Raw genomic sequence first — 23677 nt, 5'->3', positions numbered from 1 at the left:
GTTTGCAAAAGGAGAATAAAGCACATTTGGGAGAATGGGGAAGGGAGAAGGCTGAGAAGTGAGGACAGAAGGAAGAAGGGATGAAGGACGGAAGGAAGGACGGATCGTGTTTTAGTCAGCCTCTTCACTGCTATGACCAAAAGACCTGACAAGAACAATTAAATGGAAAATGCTCATTTTTAGGCTCACAGTTTCAGAGTTCTCAGCCCATAGAAGGCCAGCTCCATTTCTCTGGGCTTGAGGCAACGCAGAACATCATGGCAGAAAGGTATGGCAAAGGAAAGCAGCTGGGAACATGACACCAGAAAGCAGAGAGACAGCCCTTCTAACCACAAAATAAAAAACAAAGCCACAATGCCAAAGTCCCTTCCTCCAGCCACATCCTGCCTGCCAGCAGTTACCACCCAGTTAATCGCTTGGTGGTGCTGGTGGGGGTGGGGGGTGATATTAATGCACTGATTGGGTTAAGGCTCATAACCCAACCATTTCACCTCTAAATCTTTTTGCATTGTCTCACATGAGTTTGGAGGGATACCACATACCTAAACCATAACATGAAAAGTGAGGAGGGAAAAAAGAAGGTAGGAAGGAGAGAAAGTTTCATTTCTCCCTCAAATTTAACAACTAAAGGGAATGGTTTTTACCTGATATGATATGAAAAGATTTATTCTAATTTATTTGTTTTCCTTCTAAAATTGGTCTATTTAGATATCTATAAAACAATGATTTTACTGAATCCTATGAATGCATGGAGAACAAAGCTTCTTCAATTCTTTTTTTTTTTTTTTTTGAGACTCATAAAACACATTTGGTCAGATGTTTTATTTTTCTTCCCAATTGTAAAAATCTTAAGAAATATATCTAAATGTATAAAACTTTAAAAAACACAAGAGCTCCCCAAGCAGTATTTAATGCCATTATAAAAACAACAACAAAAACACCAAACTAAGCCTCACCCAAAAGAAACATCAAATGGGGAATACACAACTGAGAGAAATATCAGTAAAATAATAATACTCTTAGGGACCATAAATAATCCTATCAACTGAGAGTAACCCAGATATTCTAAACTGTCTTGTAAAAATCTTAGGAAGGGCTTCTATTGTTATAAAGGAAACCAATTTTACTAAGCTTTTGAAACGTGTGTCCTTTTAAAAGGACCTGCAGTTTCTTATTGCCTCAGAAGTGGGGCATGTTCTTGGCATCAGTACTTTGAATGTCACCATATAAAAATATCTGATAGATAAAATGCATTAATACTATATTTCATGTATTTTTAAGAACAGAATTTGGCTTGTGTGGAAGAATTTTAATGCAGTACTCACCACTATCTATTTAGAGAAATGGATTCAGACTCACAAAGATCAACTTACGAATGAATTTTTGGCAGAAAAACTGCTTGTTATTTGAGCTATATCTGAAGTTTTCTTGAATATATATATATTTTCACACTTTGCTTATGGTTGTCTAGTTAAACCCAAGCATTCTATTGCTACTCCAAAGAAGACTGACTATCTCAGTGATTTTGGCAAGGATTGACAGTAGCTTCAGCCAGTTTCCAAAGCCTCAAACAAGTGCTTAGGCAGCCTTAACTTAGATTACTTAACTTGTTTCAAACTTTTTCCTCTGCACCAGGATACAGTTAGTAAGTATGAAAATCTCTAACTGATTCTGGGAAAAAAAACAAAACTCTTAGGGTCTCCTTGAGCCACTGTGTCATTCTTCATGGGATATATGAGAACTGAGCCAGACACGTTTTAGGAATGTGTTCTCAACATTACTAGTTGTTTCTAGGATGCTGTTTCTTAATGTCTGGATTTTTTGGACCTGTTTGAAAATAACTGCTTTTCAAAAATACATGTAGCTTTTGGAGAAAGGACATAAAAACTGGACATGCTAATTTGATTTCCCTCTAGGAAACAACATAGAAATAGGTAACACGCTGATGGCTCATGTTCAAGCATTATTTCTTTAATAAAATCATGCCTATAGTTAAAACAGATAGTGCAAATTGAAAATCAATTTAATGCCATGATTATTCTTTATTGATTTTCAAGGGAAAAGAGCAAGAAGCTTTCCTGGTAAAACAGTATAAGGTTAAAGATATTTTAAATTTGATCTTTTAAGGAAAAATCATATCTGAATCAGAAGTCAAATTAGAATATAATTACAATTCTGCAATGTCCAAATATTTTATTCTTTATATCCATTGCATTTGTTTAATATTTTTATAACAAATCTGATATAGGAATTTTGATAAACGATTGGTTAATATATAAATTTCTTAAAAATACATTGTTAGAGAGGATACTTCTTTTTTAAAAAAAATATTTCCTTAGACTTAGTTCAATAAACCTGGAATGACTGTTCTGAATAATAATTTTTCTCTGATACTTCCAATAAAGAAAGAAAAAAATAACTACGCTCTGGAATGTGTAACTTTAGAGACAATACAGTATAATAAAATGAGCCTTAATTAGGTAATATTCTGGCTTTGTCTCTAACTATTAGTATAACTTTAAAATAATTACTTAAACTTTTTAAACATTAATTTGCATATCTACATGGTATTCTTAATGATATATTGCAGTGTGATTGAGGCACATCACTGAAAGAGCATTAATGTTGTTTTGAATTGGTTAGCATGTAACAAATACTAGCCTTCCATTACTATTGAATTTATTTAGTCATTTATTATCACACTAAGTGTATTGTCTTGCTAGTAGTGACTACAAGCCAAGGGAATTCCATTCATGTGTATTCATTACATCCAATTACAATCTAGGTTGTAATCTAGCCTCTTTATGGCCTTTTCCCAAGTACTTATCATCCATTCCTCATTGTTTTATCTTTCTTGTCTTCAGAGAAAGAAAAAAAATCAATTAATTTTGACTTTTGAGTTTATGACATGAATAAAATAATTTTATTTTTCACATCCACACTTTTTAGTTTACTTATTTTTATGTGGTGCTGAGGATCGAACCCAGAACCTTGCACGTGCTAAGCGAGTGCTCTACTGCTGAGCCACAACTCCAGCCCCCACATTCACATTTTTTAAAAACATAATTAAATGCATGAGGAATAAATGTGACTGTTTTTTTTTTCCATGTAACACTTTGTTGAACCATCTTGATCCTTTTGACATAGGGAAGGATTCAACTTTGAGATCTCTATGGTCAAAATTTATTATCAATTACCCTAAAGTTGTACCTAGTAATTTGATGATAATAGAACACTCCTTTTTAAATAGAAAGCTGGGCAATAAACAGTTATGGAAAATGCAATATGTTTGTCAAAACAATAATGATACATTCACCCAGTCTGCTTTTTAAACAGAGTATTAAAGTATATCGAAAATGCTACTCAGATTCATGAATTTTAATTTGTATCATATTAATTAAATGTGTTTCTGAGCTATATAGGTTTAGGAAATCCAGAAATGTCAGATTCAATACTTTTAGGAAAATCATCACTTCAATTAACTTGGCCTGGCACAGAACTCAGCAAATGTCTGGGCTCTCCAGCTCTGCACCAAATGCAGCAGTGGCTTAAGGAAGGGTAAGTGAACCTACTCTGATAATATCCCTTCCATGGACTGGTCCAATCAAAGCCTGGTTGAATGGCAGTCTATAACTTGAGAACTGTCAGATCTGACAATGAAAAATGAGGAAGATGGTCCTGAACTAGAATTATCTTACTAGAATTTTTCCAGTCAAGATAGGTGGGCAATGGCTCAGCAGTGCACATTCTTATACAATCACTTATTCTAAGGCCCCATGAATGGGCTCCATTTGCTTCCTATACTTTTATTTAAAACATAAAAATAGTAAGAGATTTTTGTATAAAGACAACCACCATGGATAAATGAATATACAGGTAACAGGAAAGGTGATTATAAGCAATGCCTAAGGAAAAAAGATTAAATATCTAACAATATGAGCAACACATGCAAACAGAAATAAAAAGACAGCAACCTCAATGTAAAAATGGACGAAGGACATATCCCATATTTCTTTGCTCTTTTGTTATTTGCTTTGTGTTCTGCAAGTATAAATACTCATTTGATTGTAGGACTCAACTCCAGTATGACAACCTGCCAAGGTATTTTCCTTTATTTCAACAGCAACTGATCTTTGCCTACCTTTTTTTTTTTTTTGGACATAATTATAGCATTATTTAAAGGGAATATATTGACAGAGAGGTTCCATAAATGTGCATATGTATGAGAAATTCAGAACAGAGAGTCAGAGGTAGGCCATGAATTCTAAGATAAGGTATGACAGTCAAAGGAAGAGTCCATACCCCCAAATCATGCCTATTTTCTTATGTATAAATGAAATCTGAGTCAATAGAGGAAATTCCAGGTTTTGAGAAAGCTGAGTATTAAAAAAGCTTGTTGTCGTTCTTAGAAGCAGAGTATAAAATTACAAGTACAGAGAGTGCCCAGCTTGCTATGATTTAACTTATAGTTTTTTAAACTTTATAATGGTGTGAAAATGACCATTTATTAAATAGAAACCATACCCCAAAGTCTGGAATTTTGATCTTTTCCTGAGGTAGCTTTTGAGGTGCTGGGCAGTAACAGTGAGCTGCAGCCCTCACTTAGCCACAGGACAATGAATGTAAGCATTCAGTACTGTCTTGCAACACTGTCCACGACAGTGCACTACAATTTACTATATTGCTAAGCTATGACATTTGGTAGGTTTAGGTATCTTACATGCATTTTTTACTTCTTATATTTTCAACTTACAATGGATTTATTGGGGCATAACCCCATCATAAGTTGAAAGCATTTGTATATAACAACATAGTAAAATGAACAGTCTTTTTAAAATTAGAATACAAGAGATCAACACAAGTTAGAGTTTTTAGGAAAGGTCTGTCTGTAAGAAACTTAAAATATTCAGGAAAATACTATAATTTTACAATAGTTAAATGTTTCACATACCACTCAAATACTGATCTCCCTGAAGGTTTAGATGCATAATCTTTGATCAGTTCTTCCTATATTCTGGTCAGGAGAGAATTTCTGATTTGAGTATGCTTTAAAAAGAATCAATCTTCTGGTTACATTTGATACATATGATTACTGAAAGATGTTCCAAAGACTATCTTCTGGCTTTGCATATATTTCAAGGTATTTTTAAGCCCATATATTTTGGAATTGGCTATCACAGGAAACTTTTATATTTAAGTAGGGTCTCTGATGAATCCATCTGGCCATAGATTCTAAAGTGTCTCTCAAATCTTTGTGTCTGTCTGAACAACTGTCCTGGTTTTGGTGGCTTCCTGGGGAATAGGATGTAACACGTCCTGTCAGTAAACCAAGACAGGTAAAGTAGAAGTCAGACCCTTGAGATACAGTTGGGAAGTTGAAGTGTGTTCCAAGTCCTTCTTTCCTTATGATGAAGCCAGGAACAAGAACGTATGTCCCACTCTCTACACTAAGCTAAGGAGAGGATCTATGATAAATGCCTGCCCTTGCATTTGAACTCCACCCTTGGATACTGGGGAGGTGGACACTGGAAATGGGCCCTGTGTGAGGCTACCTCTTTGTTTTCTGTGGCCTAAAGAGACCTGAGAGTGCAGGGTTCCATATTTCCAGAGCCAGTTTCCAAAAGGAATTAAATCAGTATGTTAAAGAGACATTTGCACACCATGTTCATTGCAGCACTATTCACAATAACCAAGGAAAGAAAACAACCTATTGACCATCAGCTGATGGATAAACAAAAAGTTATGTTACTTATGCACAATGGAATACTATTCAGCTATAAAAAGTTAAATTCTGTCATTTAGGAGATCATCACGGTAAGTGACATAACCCAAGCACAGAAAGACAAGTACTGTATGATTTTACTTATAGGTAAAATATAAAAGATGATGATCATTGAAAGTAGAATGGTGTTCACCAGAGGGCAGAGAGTAGGTGGGAGGAAAGAATAGGGAAAAGTTGATCAAAGGGCACTCCAGTTATAGTTATATGTAACTCCAAGGAGTTCTAGAGTGACTATTGATGACAATACTATGGTGTACATTTTGAAAAGCTAGAAGAAAGCATTTTAAGGGTTTTTATGATAAAGAAATGTTGGAAAAGATAGACATGTTTAACTTCATTCTAACATCAAACAACATATACTTTTATCAAAGTATCACATAGTACCTGTTAATGTCTACATTTTTTTATGTTTTTAATAGATTATTTAAAAATAAATATAGATAAACACCTTTGAAATAGGTTATCTAGTTTGTATTTTCTCTCTTGACATCTGGTTTGTTCGAATAAAAAGGGGTGAGAATATTCAATAATCATTTCTGTGCTAGGTGGCTTATAATTAATATAAATCAAGAAAACATTTATGAACTACAAACATATATCTCACTGAAGCCCAAATTGAACACCTCCTTAACTAAGTCTCAGTAATGCCAGGAGTCATGTCACTGCCACATTATAGAAAGGAACTGTAAATGAGCATAATCTAGAGCATAAAAACACGGTGGGTTGACCCTTAAGAATAAGAAGATCTTATGTTTTTCTAGTTACACAAGATCACAACACTGTGAACAATTGCTAGTGCATCTCCCAGTGCAAGTGAAAGTTCTTGAAGCTTAGGTGCTATTAGCTTCACATTCACATTCAATTTTCTTTTGATTAAATATATAATACAGTGCTTAGTGGTGGCTTGAGAATGGACAAATAATTCCAATAATGAAAATTTTAATTGGTGGAAGTTTTGTGCATGCTTTTGACAATACTAAGGCTATTGGTGAGTTTAATCATAGCAACAACTTTGGACACTTAAAAAATATAATCTTTATTGTAGTACAGGAAGAGTAAATAATACTTGATAAAAGGAAAACATCAAATGTATAGAGGGAAAAATGAATTTGAAGGCTTTTCCTTTCTTCTTTCCTTCCTTTCTTCCTTTCTTCTTCCTTCAAGGTGTTTTCAAGAAGGACATACTTGAGAACGTATAACTGCCACTGGAAGAAAGAGAAAAATGATTTTGAGGTTCACAGTAGAAGATTATTTCATGGCTCAAATTTATTTAGAAAGAAAGAAATGAAAGGATGAGAATTTTAGGAAAATTGATCAGCTTGATTTCAGGAGAAGAAATTATTCCCTTATACTGTGAAAGAATAAAAAAAAGCATGAGTATAAAAGATAATTAATTATATTTATCTCTACATTGTGAATTATTTTAAAATGAGGATATTACCTTCATGACATCAGAGTTCACATATAAACTTGTAAAAGTATTAAACATGGTATGCCTCATTTGCTAATCAACAATTTTATGACTATAAGAAATATGTTAGTGCTTCAATGATACATGATACCATTTTGAAAATTTCAATAAATGCTTTATAATAATCATACTTTTTAACATATTTAGAATAACTAGAATTATAGATTCATATAGTAAGAATCATTTTAGATTCATTAGTTCAAAAAATAATACTTACCTATCCCATGAGCCATTTGCTTGGGTTCTCTGATGGTAACAGCTTGCAAAACAAGAGGACAAAATTACAGCTAGAATATGGACAATATTCTAGACATTTGGACTATTATGTTATGATGACCTGTATCTTACCTGAGTATTTTATTTTAATATGTGGTCACCCTGCTTAAGTTTGACAAACAAATCCTGGTCTACTGTGAGGGCTTTGGTTCCAGTGACAATATCATGTTTTAGAGACCAGGCAGCATTATATTGGGCTGCTACATATATCTCATACTGCTGGGTTTCACTCTAGTCCCAGTCAATTGTGACTAAAGGCTTTGAAGGATATTCCTCAATCCAGATTGCCTGGCTTCTAGGTAGGGTGGGGCTTCCTGGTATGCGCAGTATACAGGATGTAGAACACCTCACAGGATGGATGCTTCATGTACTGGGAACTACCTTTCTGGTACCCCTAAATCCAGGGTTTCACAGGGTAGAGACTCAGATCAAATGGGGAAAGATAGATCGTAAGTTTAATATTTTCTCAAATTAATCAAAATCAAGAATCCTGTAAACACAAGTGCCAAATAAATTTATTTCTACATTGATTAGTGAAAATATCATTTTGGTATAGTTATTATTATATATCTAATATGTGAAAGATGCTTAATAACAACATGATTGATTTTTTTATTCACTTTGCTGTTCAAACAGGCAAATACTTCATCTATAGAATGACCCTGACTTCAAATAAATGGATCCCTTGAGGCATTTTTAAGAGTAAAAATTACTGTTTACTGATCTATTTAGCTGAAATGATGCAAATCTTTCTTCCTGGTTACATTTATTTCATATATTTGTTTTTTATTACTCATTATCATTCCTATTATTTTTATAATTAAAGGAATTAATTATAGTATTAGTATAGTATTAATCATAGTATTGAAAGGTAATATTGAATGGAGCCTAAATACCATGACACTTAGTGCCTGATTGTCAAGCAACATGACTTCTGTGTCATTCAGGGGAGATAGGGTTTCTGCTATCATCAATTGTATTATCATTCACCAGATGTGTCAGTCAAAGCTGTAATATTAAATAACTATATATTAAAACTCTCTCTTACTTTCTTTTTATCAAGTGGAAAACCAAATTGTATTAAAAATATTTGCATAATAGTAGGCAAAATTATCTACCAAAATTTTTAGGTTATTTGTTCAAATATTTTTCACCAAATGCTTTTTTCTTCATAAATTTATAGGAATAATTAGAAACTTTGAAATGATTTAGCCCAACTGTTCAATTATAGATGAATAAACTAAAGCTGAAGAGAATAAATGATAGTTTCCAAGGTTGCTTGGCCTGTTAGTGGTACATCCAGAAGTTTGTTCTCTCTCCGACTCCCTAATATAATGAAGAGAAGGATATGCAGTTTGGGGCCTTACTACTTGTGTTTTAAGACAATGCTTTTCAGACATAGGAGCTAAGTATCATGGTTTTAACTTAAAGAAAATACATTGCAAATACATTTATGACTTCCTGAGTGATAAAGCATGGAATCAATAGGATTGATAAATATAGGCTAACTGCTTGGTTCAGCAAATGTGATGGTTAATTTTTTATGTGAACTTGAGTAGGACACAGGATGCTAGATTAAAAGTTATTACTGCGGATTATTGGATAAACATAAATGATAATTTAAGCTGGAATTTAGCTGTTCAAATTCACAAGGTTTCTTAAAAATGACTATTTCTCCTTAAAATACTTGTATTATATGCATTAAGAAGAGAATAATGTTAACTAAAAATCTTTCTTGTAAGAAGGAAACAATGCTCTTCAAACCATACAGTTCACGAAAACATTGTATTAGGAAATAGTCTTTGTTTAAGAAAACAGTGTTTGAATTACAACTACTCATTACTTTCCTTTTTTAGATCACCTTTATAATTTGGAAGATAACATCTTCCAAGGTATTTGAAGGCACATAACTGCATTGGTATGATACCAAACATACTTGACTCTTGAAAAATGATAATATATTAAATATATAAACAACCTTATAAACCATGTAGAATAGGAAATGGTAAAAAAAATTGAGGAAAAATTTAAAGTGAGGTTAATAAGGGTGAAAATAAAAGCAGTGAAGATTAAAAACCTCATGAAGGAGAAGATAATTGTAGCATTCTACTTAGGAGCACTAGGTACCTACCTAATTAACCTACTGAGCTTAGAGATCTTTGTGGTATTACTTCTAAATTTTTGAGCATGAAATTGATCAAAAATGGATGTAGACGGAAAACTGAGGACAGAAGTATAATCTATTATATACATATATGTTTTTAATTGCCACCATTTTTAGGAAGAATGTTTAGAGAATATATAAAAATATTAGAATGGCATTGACAGTAAATTATATAGATAATTTGAATGTCAGAGCCCTGGGACTCAGACACACTAAAAGCCTGAGACTTAATTAACATATTTCTAAACCATGTATCTGATAAAGTGTTAATCTTCAAAATATATGAGGACCTCATATATATATATATATGTGTATATATATATATATATATATATATATATATATATATATATATACACACACACACACACACACACACACACACATATATAATGAATACATTAAAAATTATTAAAATAGAGCATAAGACATTGCAAGTGAAAGTGCAAAGCAAACGTTCACACAGTAAGTGTTCGGCACAGATGGTTCCATGACAGAGCAGAGCACCAAACAGGAGGTTCCTTTAGTGTGAACAATTTTAAAATGGCTAAACCCATAGAGATTAAATGCCAACATCCAAGTCTACAAAAGCAAATATTCTAAAATAGAAATCTTTTTTTTTTTGTGGTGGTAGACGGCTACTGGGGATTGAACTCACAGGTACTCAACCACTGAGCCACATCCCCAGCCCTATTTTGTATTTTATTTAGAGATAGGGTTTCACTGAGTTCCTTAATACCTCACTTTTGTGAGGCTGGATTTGAACTCACGATCCTCCTGCCTCAGCCTCCCAAGCTGCTGAGATTACAGGCATGGGCCACCATGCCCAACTTGAAATAGAAAATTTTTGTATGCTTCATTTAATACCTATTTGATCATTTAATTTCTTTCCTGGACAGTGAAGATATAAAAGTGATTGATTTTATAATTATTTAATATCACAAAAGCATTTGTTCTGATGCAAAGGGTTTATTTTGTATGTTGAATGAATTGCTTGAGATAATTTCCAGACTCTAAGGTGAATGAAACTGAGAGGACTAAAATGTGAGAACACAGGTGAGGAAGGAAGAACCAGCCACCCCATGCTGCCACCCACTAAATGGTAGGACCTCAAGCTTCTGCAGGACTGTGTGGGTCCCAGGGAAGAGCAAGAGATCCTAAGGTACAATAGAGAATCTTAAAACACTAACGGAATAGAGATACTAGGAAAAATGTTTCCTCTCCATGCGAGTTTTTAAATCTGCTGAGTTCATTTGCTTTCGTTTTGCAGAGATCACCTCTAGGCCTAGGGTGGGGGGAAAAAGTGGGGGGTGGGGATGAAATAAGGAAAAAGGAATAAAAAAAGAAGAAAAAAAGTGAGTGAGAATGAGAAAGAATAAAAAGAGAGAGAAGAAAGGAAATAAAAAGGAAAGAGGTAGGACCAAAAAAAAAGGCTTTTTTTTTTTTTTTTTTTTTTTTTGTAGTGGGGATTGAACCTAGGGGCACGTAACCACTGAGCAATATCCCTAACCCTTTTTAAATATTTTGAGATAGGGTCTCAATAAGTTTCTTAAAGCCTCACTAAGTTGCTGAGGCTGGCTTTGAATTTGTGATCCTCCTACTTCAGCCTCCTGAGCCTCTGGGGTTATAGGTGTAAGCCACCACACCTGGCAAGAAAAGTCCTTTTTAAAACAAAGTTTATGAGCTAAATAAAATGATGACTTGCGAAACGTTAAATCTCAAAATCCACCATTCTATGACTGTTTTCATCTTACCTACCTCTTCCTTTCTGTCCTCTAACAAAATAAAATAAATAAACATATTATAGCAAAATAATAACCACCAAAAACTCCCATAAAGAAACAATGAAAATCCCCAAACATTAAGAAATTTCTTTGTGTCAATAACCAATAATTTTTCATAGAAAAAGTGGATAACCTGACTACTTAAATATCATGCAACAGTTAAATTTATTTTTTGTCTATTGTAATATAATGATAAATAAGAACACAAATAGCTAGAGAAGAGGCTGTGAGATCTAACAGTAGAAATATAAATACATAAATTTTAAATAAAGGAGTAAGTCAAAAGGAATAGATAATTCATGTATATATTTATTCATTCCACTCCTGCATGAATGAACTGAACTCTTAATATGGGTCAGTCAGTAAATTGTTGAAAACTTTTGATTTTAATTTCAGTACATAAAAACTTGGAAGTAATCATTCTGTTACTATGATTTTTCAAAAGCTAAGAAAATATGGAAATCAATGACTTTTCTTTGATCCATGAGACAACAGGCCATGGGGTAAACTGATATCCTTAAATTGGAAGAGACTGGCAAATATAGAGAAATGAGAAGTGCTTTAAACACTTAGGGGTTACAATGCTATCCCCAAATGAGATACATCCATGTTCTAACACCTGATACCTGTGATTGTGATCTTATTTGGAAATAGGGCTTTTGCAGATGTAGTCATGTCAATACTAGCGTGCATTAAATACTACAGTGGGCATTAAATCCAATGACTTGAGGCCTCAGAAAGGACTTTGACTCAGAGACCCAGGGGAAACACATGGAATAAGGTCATTTAAAGACATGGGAAGAGGTTGGAATGATGCAGCTTTACAGCAAGGAATGCCAAACACAGCTTGCATCCTTGAGAAGCCAGAAATATGAGTGTGTCCTCCCTCAGAGCCTCAAAAGGAACCATCTTGATGATGTCTTGATTTTGTACTTATGCCATGCTAAACTGTGAGGCCATACATTTGTTGTTGTTGTTTTCAAACATCAAGTTTGTAGTAAGACAGCCAGGAAAACCACTATAAATAGCAACTGTGGCCCATTAATGAAGTAGAAGGTAATCTGGTTCAAGAGTGAGAAACTGCTAGGGTCATAGTACTTGGCTGGCTTCTATGTTTTCATGAGATTTAAGTTCAGAAACCCCAGCAGGTCTACCTGTGAAGAGTTAAGTAAACCGTCATATTTCTGGCAAGAAGAAAGAAAATTTGCCATTTGGAAATACACCCAAAACATTCTCCATAGAATAGGCTTACACAGCAAGTAAAAATAATTTTCAAAGCCTTATCTTTTGGGGAAAATGTCTGTCTCCAGCACCCTGGAATCTTTTAGTCTTTCTTAAAGACGGAAAGGGTAAATTTGAAATACTTCTGAAGGTAATTTGAATGTTAGCCCTGGGACTCAGACACACTAAAAGACTGAGACTTAATTAACATATTTCTAAACCATGTATCTGATAAAGTGTTAATCTTCAAAATATATAAGGACCTCCTATAATTCAATAGCAAAAAACAAACAAACAAACCCAAAATATAATACTCCATTTTAAAAAGGTCTAGGGATTTGAATGAAATTTCTTCAAAGAATTCATATAAATGACCAACAGATATGTGCAAAAATGTTCAGTATTACAGAAAGAAAAAATATATTATGCTAACAGGAAGTAATTAAGATAATTTAATTTATAGAAGCAAAGAATGAAATGGTGATTGCCAGGGGCTGGGTTTAGGAGAATGAGGAGTTATTCATTAATGGGCCTAAAATTTTGGTTAAATTAGATGAAAATGTTTTAGCTATCTTCTATAAAACATTATTCCTATATTACTCTAACATCTAAACCAGGCAAGAACATTATAAGAAAGGAAGACTATAGTCAACATCTCTCATGAGCACAGATGTCAAAATTATCAATGAAATATTAGGAAGTCATATCCAAGAATAGATATTAATAATTCTACCCCAAGACTAAGTGGAATTTATTTCAAGTATGCAAGACTAGTTCAACATTAACAATCATTAAATAATCCACTAAAGAAAACTCATGATAATATCAATTGATATAGCAAAAGTATTTGAAAACTCCAACACCCATTTATGATAAAAACTCTCAGTAAGTCAGAGGAACTTCCCTATCTTAATAAAGAATATCTAAAAGGATTCACTCACTGACCTGTGCAGGAGCTTGGACTGAGGGTAGGCCCGAGTCCATCCTGCAACCAGCAGATACCCACCATATCTCAGAACTGGCCCAGATCAACCTTGCCAACCTACATGGGAGCCAGGGCCCAGGGTAGCTCCCCATGAGTCCTGGGAGCCCAGATCTAACCCACTTCCATCTTGAGACACTGCAGCCTCTACTTTGGGACAACAAACAGGGGCTAGAAGCAGCTGCATCTCGGAGTAGGCATCCCAAAGCCAGAGTAAGGCTCACCATTCAGTCCCATCTTTGGAAGAAACTGCATCCAACTTGGGGCACCTCCACTGCTATCTGGAGTTACCTCCTGCTATTGCTGCCTATCACCTATAGTTGCAGTAGCATCCATCCTGGGACACCAGCAGGGTCTGGAAGCCTAACATCAAGGTAAGATAAAGATAATAAGTACAGATACTACAAAATTATAGGGTAGAAACTGTACTACATCAGATCCATACTGCAAGAAATGAAATCACATAGACAACATGAAAAAACAAGGGAGGAAAGTGCCCCAAACAAGAATACTACAATAACAGAATCCATGGACAGTGCAGTTGATAAAATGTCAGAAAAGGAGTTCAGAACATTCATACTTCAAATGATCTGTGAATTAAATAATTACCTAAATGATAAAATACAGGCAAAAATTCATCCTCCAACAAAGAGATAAGAAAGCAAATACAGGCAACCATTGATGACACTAATAAACAGAAAAGGGAGCAAATACAGGTATCCATTGATCACACCAACAAAGAGATAAGGGAGCAAATACAGGTAGCAAAAGATTAGTTCAAGAAAGAAAGATCGATTCTGAATAAAAAACATCAGAAATCTTTGAAATGAAGGAAACAATAAACCAAATAAAAAATTCAATAAAAGCATCACCAACAACTAGATTACTTGGAAGAAAGAATGTCAGCTAATGAAGACAAAGCATACAATCTGGAAATTAAAGTTGACCACACAGTAAAGATGGTAAGACATCATGAGCAGAACATCCAAGAATTATGTGATAGCAGCAAAAGACCAAATATAAGAGTTATTGGGATAGAAGAAGGCACAGAGTTTCAAGCCAAAGGAGTACACTATCACTTCAATGAGATAATATCAGAAAATTTCCCAAACATGAAGAATGAAATGAAAAATCAAATATAGGAGGCTTACATCTATGCAATTAGAGCAGATCTACACCAAGTCACATTATAATGAAAATGCCTAACATACAGAATAAGGTTAGAATCTTAAAGGCCAAAAGAGAGAGAGGAATGAGGTCACATATAGGGGGAGACCAATTGGTATTTCAGCAGATTTTTCAACCCAGACCATGAAAGACAGGAGATCCTGGAACAATGCTCTGAAAGAAAGTGGCTGCCAACCAAGAATCTTATATCCAGCAAAATTAAGCTTTAGATTTGATAATGAAATAAAAACCTTCCATGGTAAAAAAAAAAAAAAAAGTTAAAAGAATTTACACTGAGAAAGCTTATAGTACATGACATCTTAGACAAAATATTCCATGAAGAGGAATTGAAAATCAACAATGCAAATCAGCAAAGGGAGATATTACACTAAAGGAAAAACTAATCAAAGGAGAAACTAAGTCAAGTTAAATAACAAAAATAAACAACAATGACTGGGAATACAAATCATGTCTCAATAATAGCCCTGAAAGTTAATGTATAAACTCACCAATCAAAAAACATAGGATTGCAGATTGGATCAAAACAAAAAGACCCAACAATATGCTGTTTCCAGGAGATTCCAGTCAGAATGGCAGCTATTAAGAATACAAACAATAAATGTTGGCGAGGATGTGGGGGAAAGGCTCACTCATACACTGATGGTGGGACTGCAAATTGATGCAGGCGATTTGGAAAGCAGTAAGGAGATTCCTTGAAAACTGGGAATGGAACCACCATTTGACCCAGCTATGCCACTCTTGGGTCTGTACCCAAAGGACTTAAAAACAACATATTATAGGGACACAGTCACATCAATGTTCATAGCAGCACAATTCACAATAACTAAACTGTGGAACCAACCTAGATGCCCTTCAGTAGATGAATGGATAAAGAATACATTGTCTATATACACAATGGGATATTATTTAACATTAAAAGAGAATAAAATTATGGCATTTTCAGGTAAATGGATGGAGTTGGAGTATATAATGCTAAGTAAAGTTAGCCAATTCCAAAAAAACAAATGCCAAATGCTTTTTCTGATTTAAGGATGCTGATTGATAATGTGGTTGGGGGTGGGGCATTCGAGGATTAGATGAACTCTAGATAGGGCAAAGGGAATGGAGGGGAAGGGAGGGAGCATGGGGTTAGGAAAGATGGTGGAATGAGATGGACATCATTTTCCTAAGTACATGTATGAAGACTCTATTTTATGCAACCAGAGATATGAAAACATGTGCTTTATATGTGATATGAATTGTAAAGCATTCTGCTGTCATATATAAAAAATTAAAATTATAAAAGAATATCTATAAGGATCTATAGCTAATATCATACATAGAGAATTTGGGTTCTCCATAATATAGGGAGTGATATAAGAATGTATCATGTCACCATCCCTCTTCAACAGTATAACAAATGCCCTAGCTAGTGTAATAACATCTGAAATGGAAATAAAACATACCCAGTTTGGGGACAGAGGCAAAAATGGTGTTTGTTCTGTGATGATATAATAAGATGAAACAAATCTCAAAGTATCAACAAAAAGTCTACTTGGATTGTAAAATAATTTGAGTTAGGTCACAGGATATGAAGTTAATATACAAAAGTTAATTGATTGCTTTTATACCACCAATGAACTGCTGGTAGCAGGCCCGCCCTGGCCCCTGGGGACTCAACCCCCAGTTCTTTGTTATGCATGTCAATGTGGCCAGCTCACAAGGCCATGACACGGGCTTGCAGTTCCCTGTTTATTTGCCTAGAGCATATGTGTCTCTCAGGAACATCTTGACCTGTTCGAGCCTCCTGATAGGGGACGGTGACGTGAGGGTAACCCAAGGACGCAATTATTACTCTTCCCTCCTCACTTTTGAGTGATTTCCCGCAGCTGTTAAAAAGATATATAAGGGGAACAAATTTGGCAATAAAGCGCACATGCTCCCTCCTGGATGAAGAACCTTGGGGTCCTGTGTATGTTTTAACCCGGCCGTCCCTCGCCGGACTCGGCTCCGTTAGCCGGATGCGGCAATGAACAACTGAAATATGCAGTTTAAAATTCAATAAGTATAAGGATCTAATCACAACTATGTTTACCAGCATGTGGAGAAAAGAATTTGAGATCATATTGATGAAATATGGTAGATTCTTTATTTTATTTATACAGTGAGACAAGCCAACTATGAATTTATAGTTCATTCTGTCATATATTAATTTAATAATTATTAAGTTATTAGGAGATATATATATATCCTAACCCAGAGGATATTATAATACAAATATTAAATACATAAGATGTAAAGCAATACAAGAGTTTTAAATTATTTTTTAAAAAAATGTTGGAAAGGTTAGCAGAACAAGAAATAACTTAAGGACTGTATGCTGAAATTAAAATGGTGACTTTGGAGCTTGACCTCAGATGATAGCCTTCAGGAAGTGTTAAAAATAAAATCTGTATCAATCTACATGTATAGATATAGATCCATATTCTGCACAGGGAAGATGATATAAACTCTTTATATCTAACTTAATCTTTGAAATAATACCAAGAGTTTGGATTTTTGTTTAAAATTTTATGCTTTCAAAGATAAATTACCTAAAGTATTAACTATTTGATTAAAAACCAAATTAACTAATTTGTGAAAGACCAATCAATTAAGAAAGGACAGAACCAACATTTATTTGCTTAGTCCTGTCAGTAACTTGGGTACGAGATAATGAAGAGGAAAAGTAAAAACAATTCCGTTTCTATAGAAGAATCTGAATTGTGTCATATTTCAAAGGCAAAATGTGACACATTTTACCTTAAGGAGTAGATCAGAAGAATATTAATAATTTAAGAATGTTATGAGCAACAATTTTATGCCTTATAAGGATTTATTTTGTGGAAGAACCCTATAAAAATGAACTTGAAGGCACTGGCTTTATTGAGGATGGCCCTGGAAAGTAGCAGAAGGCCCACCCAGGAAGGAACAGAAAAAAAGCACAGCAGGAAGGAAGCAGTGTTTAGCACAGGGATTCTGTAACCTAAGGCGACCTCCAAGAAAGAGCAAGTAGCAGTCTTCACTTCACCCTGTCTGGGGCTCCTCTCCCAGGCACAGAAACCAAACCTAGAGGGCAAAGCAGGAGATGGCCCCAGGTCCTCTGGATCAGCTTCCTGGGCTCCTGAGCAGTACACAGAAAAGAAAGGGTGCATGTAGAGAAGCTGAAAACCAACGCCCTGCTCCCCTTATATGAGTATATTTCAGTTGACCAAATAAAAACAAAATCATATTGTGCAAGAGACACAGAAAGCAGAATGAAAGACTTGATGTAAGAAATAACTCTATGGTCCTCTATACTTGAATACCATGTAAACTTGAAGCTGAAAAGGAGATGAGGTGTAGATCAATACTAAAATATTTAGTGACTTGAAAATCACAGCATTTTAAAACAAATTTGAGAAATAAAAGAGAAGGTAAAATGACCTGTATGCTCCTCTTTCCCTCTGAACCTACTTAATTAACCAATCTTTAGTTTATTTTTATTAACTTCATATAGTTACTACTTTTACTTTGCAGAGATGTAGTTCATGGTAAATTTATGCAAATTATCTTGAAAAAATGGAGAAAATCATAAATGAAAACATAATTACTACTGTACATTATCACCCTTCACATTGAAATTTCAAACATACATTTATTTGGAAGTGCCAGATTTAGTCAAGGAAGAAATACAATAGCAATGGGTTTGGGGATTGCCAGTCATAGCAATTTTGGATTCTAATCCAAAATATAGAGTGGTAGGTTTTAATCTATTCAGGAACACAAACTCTCTAAAAAATTATGTTTCAAGTTTCCAGAAAATTGCAATATACACATGAGCATAATATATAGCAATTTATCTCAAGGAGTTCTCAGAGTTTCTGAGGCTGCATGAAGCCCTATTTTGACAATTGAAAGCAGTATGGAGATTCTTCAGAAAACTTGGAATGGAATCACCATTTGACCCAGCTATCCCACTCCTTGGTTTATACCCAAAGGACTTAAAATCAGCATACTTTAGTGTGACACAGCCATATTAATATTCACAGCAGCTCAACTCACAATAGATAAACTATGGAACCAATCTAGATGCCCTTCAACAGATGAATGGAAAAAGAAAATGCAATACATATATACATATACACAATGGAATGTTACTCATCCTTAAGTAAGAATGAAATCATGACATTTGCAGGTAAATGGATGGAACTAGAGAATATCATGCTAAATGAAAAAAGCCAATCCCCCAAACCAAAGGCCAAATGTTTTCTCTGATAAACAGATGCTGATGTACAGTGTATGTATGTGCTGGGGGTGGAGGGGCAGCTAGGGAAGAATGAAGGAAACTTTTGATTGTGCAGAGGGGAGTGAGGAAAGGAGTGGGGCAGTTGGGATGGGGAGGATGGTAGAATGAGACAGACAAGTTTAAGTCCTTTGATTTATAAAGTAGAAATGGGTACAGGAGACCAAATATTCTGCCAAGTGCAAGTACCAGTAGATTGTTAAATTTAGTTCTATTGCTTCCACTTAAAATAAATGCAATCCATTTTGAAAAGTATTCACAGATGGATAATTGAAATTATAAGATCATGTGTTTAAGAATTAAGTAAGGACTAAAAAATATATTTAAAATGATTTAAATGGAGAATATAAGGCCAAAATTGTTTAAAATCATGGAGAACAGAATAAATATAGAATTATAGAATTATCAGCATTGGTAAATTACAACTAGGAGGCTACTTGGAAGTTCAAAATAGAATTTAGATCAAATGTAATTTTATATCAATTTAAAATATACTAAGCAATATAGAAATACTTGCTAGACTAGATGGTTGGGCCTGAAGGTAATAAAAAAAAAACTCAAGAAAAAATTATCTATGTGTATGATAATGAGTAGTTACAAAGAAGTCTAGGATTAGCTTTTTATTTTTTAGTTTTACTTTTAATGTAATTTTAGTAATTCAGAACCACTGTGAGAAATTATGTTATCAGTAAAAGATCTTCTGCATACAGAATTAAAAGTGGCATAGGAAATTGGACAGCTGTTCACTTGATCATAGTCAAAGTGAAGACAGCAGTATAGGTATAATTCTGGTTGTCTTTAGGTAAGGATTCTAATCCCAAAAAAGTGGCCCATCCTTGCTACTAAGGGCATGAAGTTGAAGCCTGTACTTTTAATTTCAGTAATTAATTTGACATCTGAACACTACTGATGCATGCATATTTTTATTTAGTATGTTGTAGGGTGAACACTTTCAAGCCTCCATAAATAAAATGATGAAGAAATAAAGAATCTGGCTCAGTTTTTGTTTCCCCAGTGCTGTAGTACTCTGAAAGCTTGCTCTATACTTTGCCTTCTAACCAGTGTTAGCTTTCATTATTGGCAATTTTGTCAGATTTCTTAGGTTCTTCTCTTTCCAGCTCTTGACCATTTAAATTATTATTGCCTTGGTAATTTTTAAAAGCCATCCAAGAAATTTTATGTTGAAAAATTTTCTGAACATATTCTTCTTGTTTTCAGTAGGATATTTGGTCTGTAGAAACCTGGTTAGCAAGTATTAGAAACCTTTATTTGCTTTTAAATTTCCCATTTATAAACAATTCATAAATGTGTTTATGGGACAGTTGTCCTTTTATCTTCCTCTACAATTCTCTAATCTCATAAGAGCTCATTTGTCCCTAGACGCTCATACACTAACTAGATCAACTTCTCTTCTTATAAAAGCTGTTGATATAATTTACAATTGTGTCACTCTTTATTGGTAATATATTTAATCATCAATTACAAGTATTTGCAGCACTTAATCTGTAAGGCTTTGTTTATTGAAAGAAACACTATTTAATTAATAACTTCCTTAATAAAATAACAGTGAAATATGCACATTATTTTAAAATTCAGATATTAAAAATAATATGAAATCAATATTTAAATCCACTACTTGAGAACTATTCTTTCTTCATCTCTTTTAGCATCTCTTTCTTTGTCTTCATGGACCTACATCACTTCTTTCATTGTTATAAAAATAAATTATAAAAAATACAGATGTAAAATTATCAAAGAATTAATTTCAAATTCCATATCTAATAGTAGTTGCCATAATTATTGTCAAAACTTGAAATATATGTCAGTTTTTATATATTATTTCATTATTGCAAATATTAGAAAGTTATAAGGTTTGTGAACTACTGCTTCAACAAAAATTGGTATGAAAATAATATGAATTTAGTAAGTTGACTGCTATTCAAGGCTGAAAATGTATTTATTTCAATTAAATTGATATGGTATTTTTCCAAAAAATGCAATATTTAGGACTATTTGTGGAAAAATTTGAGAGATATCAAGATTTATATATTGTAGAATATCTAGTTAGGGTGATTAAACTATAGTTGAGTAAATACAAAGACTAAATAGAGAAGCTGTGATGTTTCAGATATAGAAACAAAATTATTCTGATAAGTCAATACCTTGAAAAAGTTATTTTTCAATAACTTATCAATAACTTTTTCAAGGTGGGCGTGGTGACACATGCCTGTAATACCAACAAATCAGGATACTAAGGCAGGAGGATCTCAAGTTCAAGGCCTCAGCAACTTAGAAAAACCCTGTCTCAAAATTAAAAATAAAATGGGGAGGTAGCTCAGTGGTAAAACATCCTGTTTTCAATCTCTAGTACCAAAACAAAACACTTTTTCATGTGGTATAATTTCTGTGGGGTAATTAAATAATGTATTATATTCTCGATGCATCACACATACAAAGGAGTTCTCATTTTAAAGTTTAGTCCAAAACAGAAGATACAGCACAGAAAGCACATTAGAAGTCATTAGGTTTTCAATTCTTTTGCTGTTGATTGTAGTTTGGTAATATTGGGGAAATAAAATATTCAACAGTGTCATGCAGTGTTGTTGTTTAACTGAAGTTTGTTCAAGGCATGAGAAAGCTGTTTTTGGATTACTAATATAGGTTACATATAGAAATTTTAATATTGGTGAAGAAGAGACTAGAAGTGTGTCACATTAGATTGGGTAGAGAGAAGTGATGAGAGGGGAGGGGAAGGAAAGGGGGGGATAGGAAGGACAGCAGAATAAAATAGACACTAGTATTGATGTATGTATATACATGACTGTATGACCAATGTGATTCTGCAACCTGTATACTCAGAATAAAAATAAAAAGATTTCAGGACCTAAGGGTGTGTGTGTGTGTGGGGGGGAGACTAGAATGTAGATAATCAGATTGCTCATTTGAATTTGGTATACTCATACAATCATAATCACTATTTGAACATATAATGTCTATCAAGGAGAAAATTTCACAGAGTATTATGCAATTGTAGCATTTTGAAATAGTTTAATGGTGGAATTCAGTTTGAGAGATATTTAATTACATGCTATGTTAGATTTTTGTCACTGTGGCAAAATACCTAATAGAAACAATGTAAAGGACAAAGGATTTATTTTGGCTCACAAATTCAGAATTTTCCATCCATGATCAGCTGGCTCCATTGTTTTTGAGCCTGTGGTAGAAAGGACCTTATGTGGAAGGGCATGAAAAACTGCTCATCTCATGATAGCCTGGAAAAAGAGAAAGAGAAAGAGGTCATGGGCAAGGTATAGTCCCCAAGGGCATGCTTCCAAGAACTTGTTTTAGTCAGCATTTTTGTTGCTATTACTAAAAGACCAGACAAGAACAATTAGAGGAGGAGAAGTTTAATTGGGAACTCACAATTTCAGAAGTCTCAGTCCATAGACAGCAGTTTTATTCCTCAAGTTTCCAGGTGAATCAGAACAATATGGCAGAAGAATGTGGTGGAGGGAAAAGGCTTAAATGATGATCAGAGAGCAGAGAGACACTTCACTTGTCAGATACTAAATATATACTCCAAATGCAACCCACCAATGACCCACCTCCTTCAGCCATATGTTGAGGGCTGAAATCAAGTCAAGATGGCACCTGGCAGTTTTCCAGGAGGAGTGGTTTGTAAGGCAATACCACCGAGCCATTAAGTTGGTGGGGATTCCTTATTGGCTGATTGCTGTATCTGGATGATGCAAATTGAGTCAAGCTGTGTGTAATTAGTTAGGTATATATACCTCTGCTGCCCCGCAATAAAGCAGTTCCTGTTTGAACCTTCAAGTTGCTTGTCACCTCCCGGTTATTTGCCCAGCAGGACTGCGGAAAATGGTGGCCCATATGGGGAACTCTGGGACGCCTGGGGTAAGTGACAAGGAAAGCTGCCTGTCCCTAGAAATAGATAGGACAGGGGGAAACCTGCTCACCCCTGAGGAAGCAGATAGGGCAAGAGAATGAATGGCCATTTCAAGAAAATGGAGAAGATTGATACAGTGTGTTTTTGTTTTGTTTTGTCTTGGTGTGTTGTATTGTCTTTGTTACAGAAGTATGGGATCAGAAGTTGGTGGAAATCAAACCAAAAGGGTGTTAAGTAAATTTCTAAAAGAAGGAGGCACCCCAGTAAAACCAAGAACAGTTAGGGCATACGTTGATAAAAGCCCAGGAACTCTAGTTGGAAAGAGGAAGAAAGTTCAGAGGAGGAAGGATTATCAGGGAAGTAGTTACAACAAAAGGCTGCTACTAAACACTTTTCATTACCAGAGGGTGTGCGAAGCTACGCTGGGCGGCGGCTGCCGTGTAAGCAAGCCGGTTGTGGTGCAGCAGGGACTTTCCAGCTGGCGGCTGTACATCCTCAGCTGCTTCTTGATTTGCCTCTGATACATAATAGGGTAATGTGTTTAAAAATGTTCCATCTTTTCTTGCCTATAGACATTTCATTTGTTTCAATTCTCAAAT

The 23677-nt window shown here is 34.4% G+C and overlaps 1 long non-coding RNA gene across 1 annotated transcript in view; it reads right to left on the bottom strand.

Annotated features, from left to right (window-relative positions):
* Window positions 1-7470: 7470 nt before the first annotated feature.
* The window catches only part of LOC124104269 (uncharacterized), a 33205-nt gene continuing 16998 nt past the window's right edge, over window positions 7471-23677 (bottom strand). Inside the window, exon 3 of the long non-coding RNA XR_006855395.2 lies at window positions 7471-7512. This is a non-coding gene — a long non-coding RNA (uncharacterized LOC124104269). The remainder of the gene's footprint in view (window positions 7513-23677) is intronic.

Source organism: Marmota monax, unplaced genomic scaffold (genome assembly GCF_021218885.2).
Source record: "Marmota monax isolate L192 unplaced genomic scaffold, Marmota_monax_Labrador192_F-V1.1 WCK01_AAM20220418_F8-fsc00001, whole genome shotgun sequence".
Taxonomy (NCBI): domain Eukaryota; kingdom Metazoa; phylum Chordata; class Mammalia; order Rodentia; family Sciuridae; genus Marmota; species Marmota monax.
The sequence above is the reverse complement of the archived record's forward strand: the minus strand, read 5'-3'. Positions and strand labels throughout refer to the sequence as shown.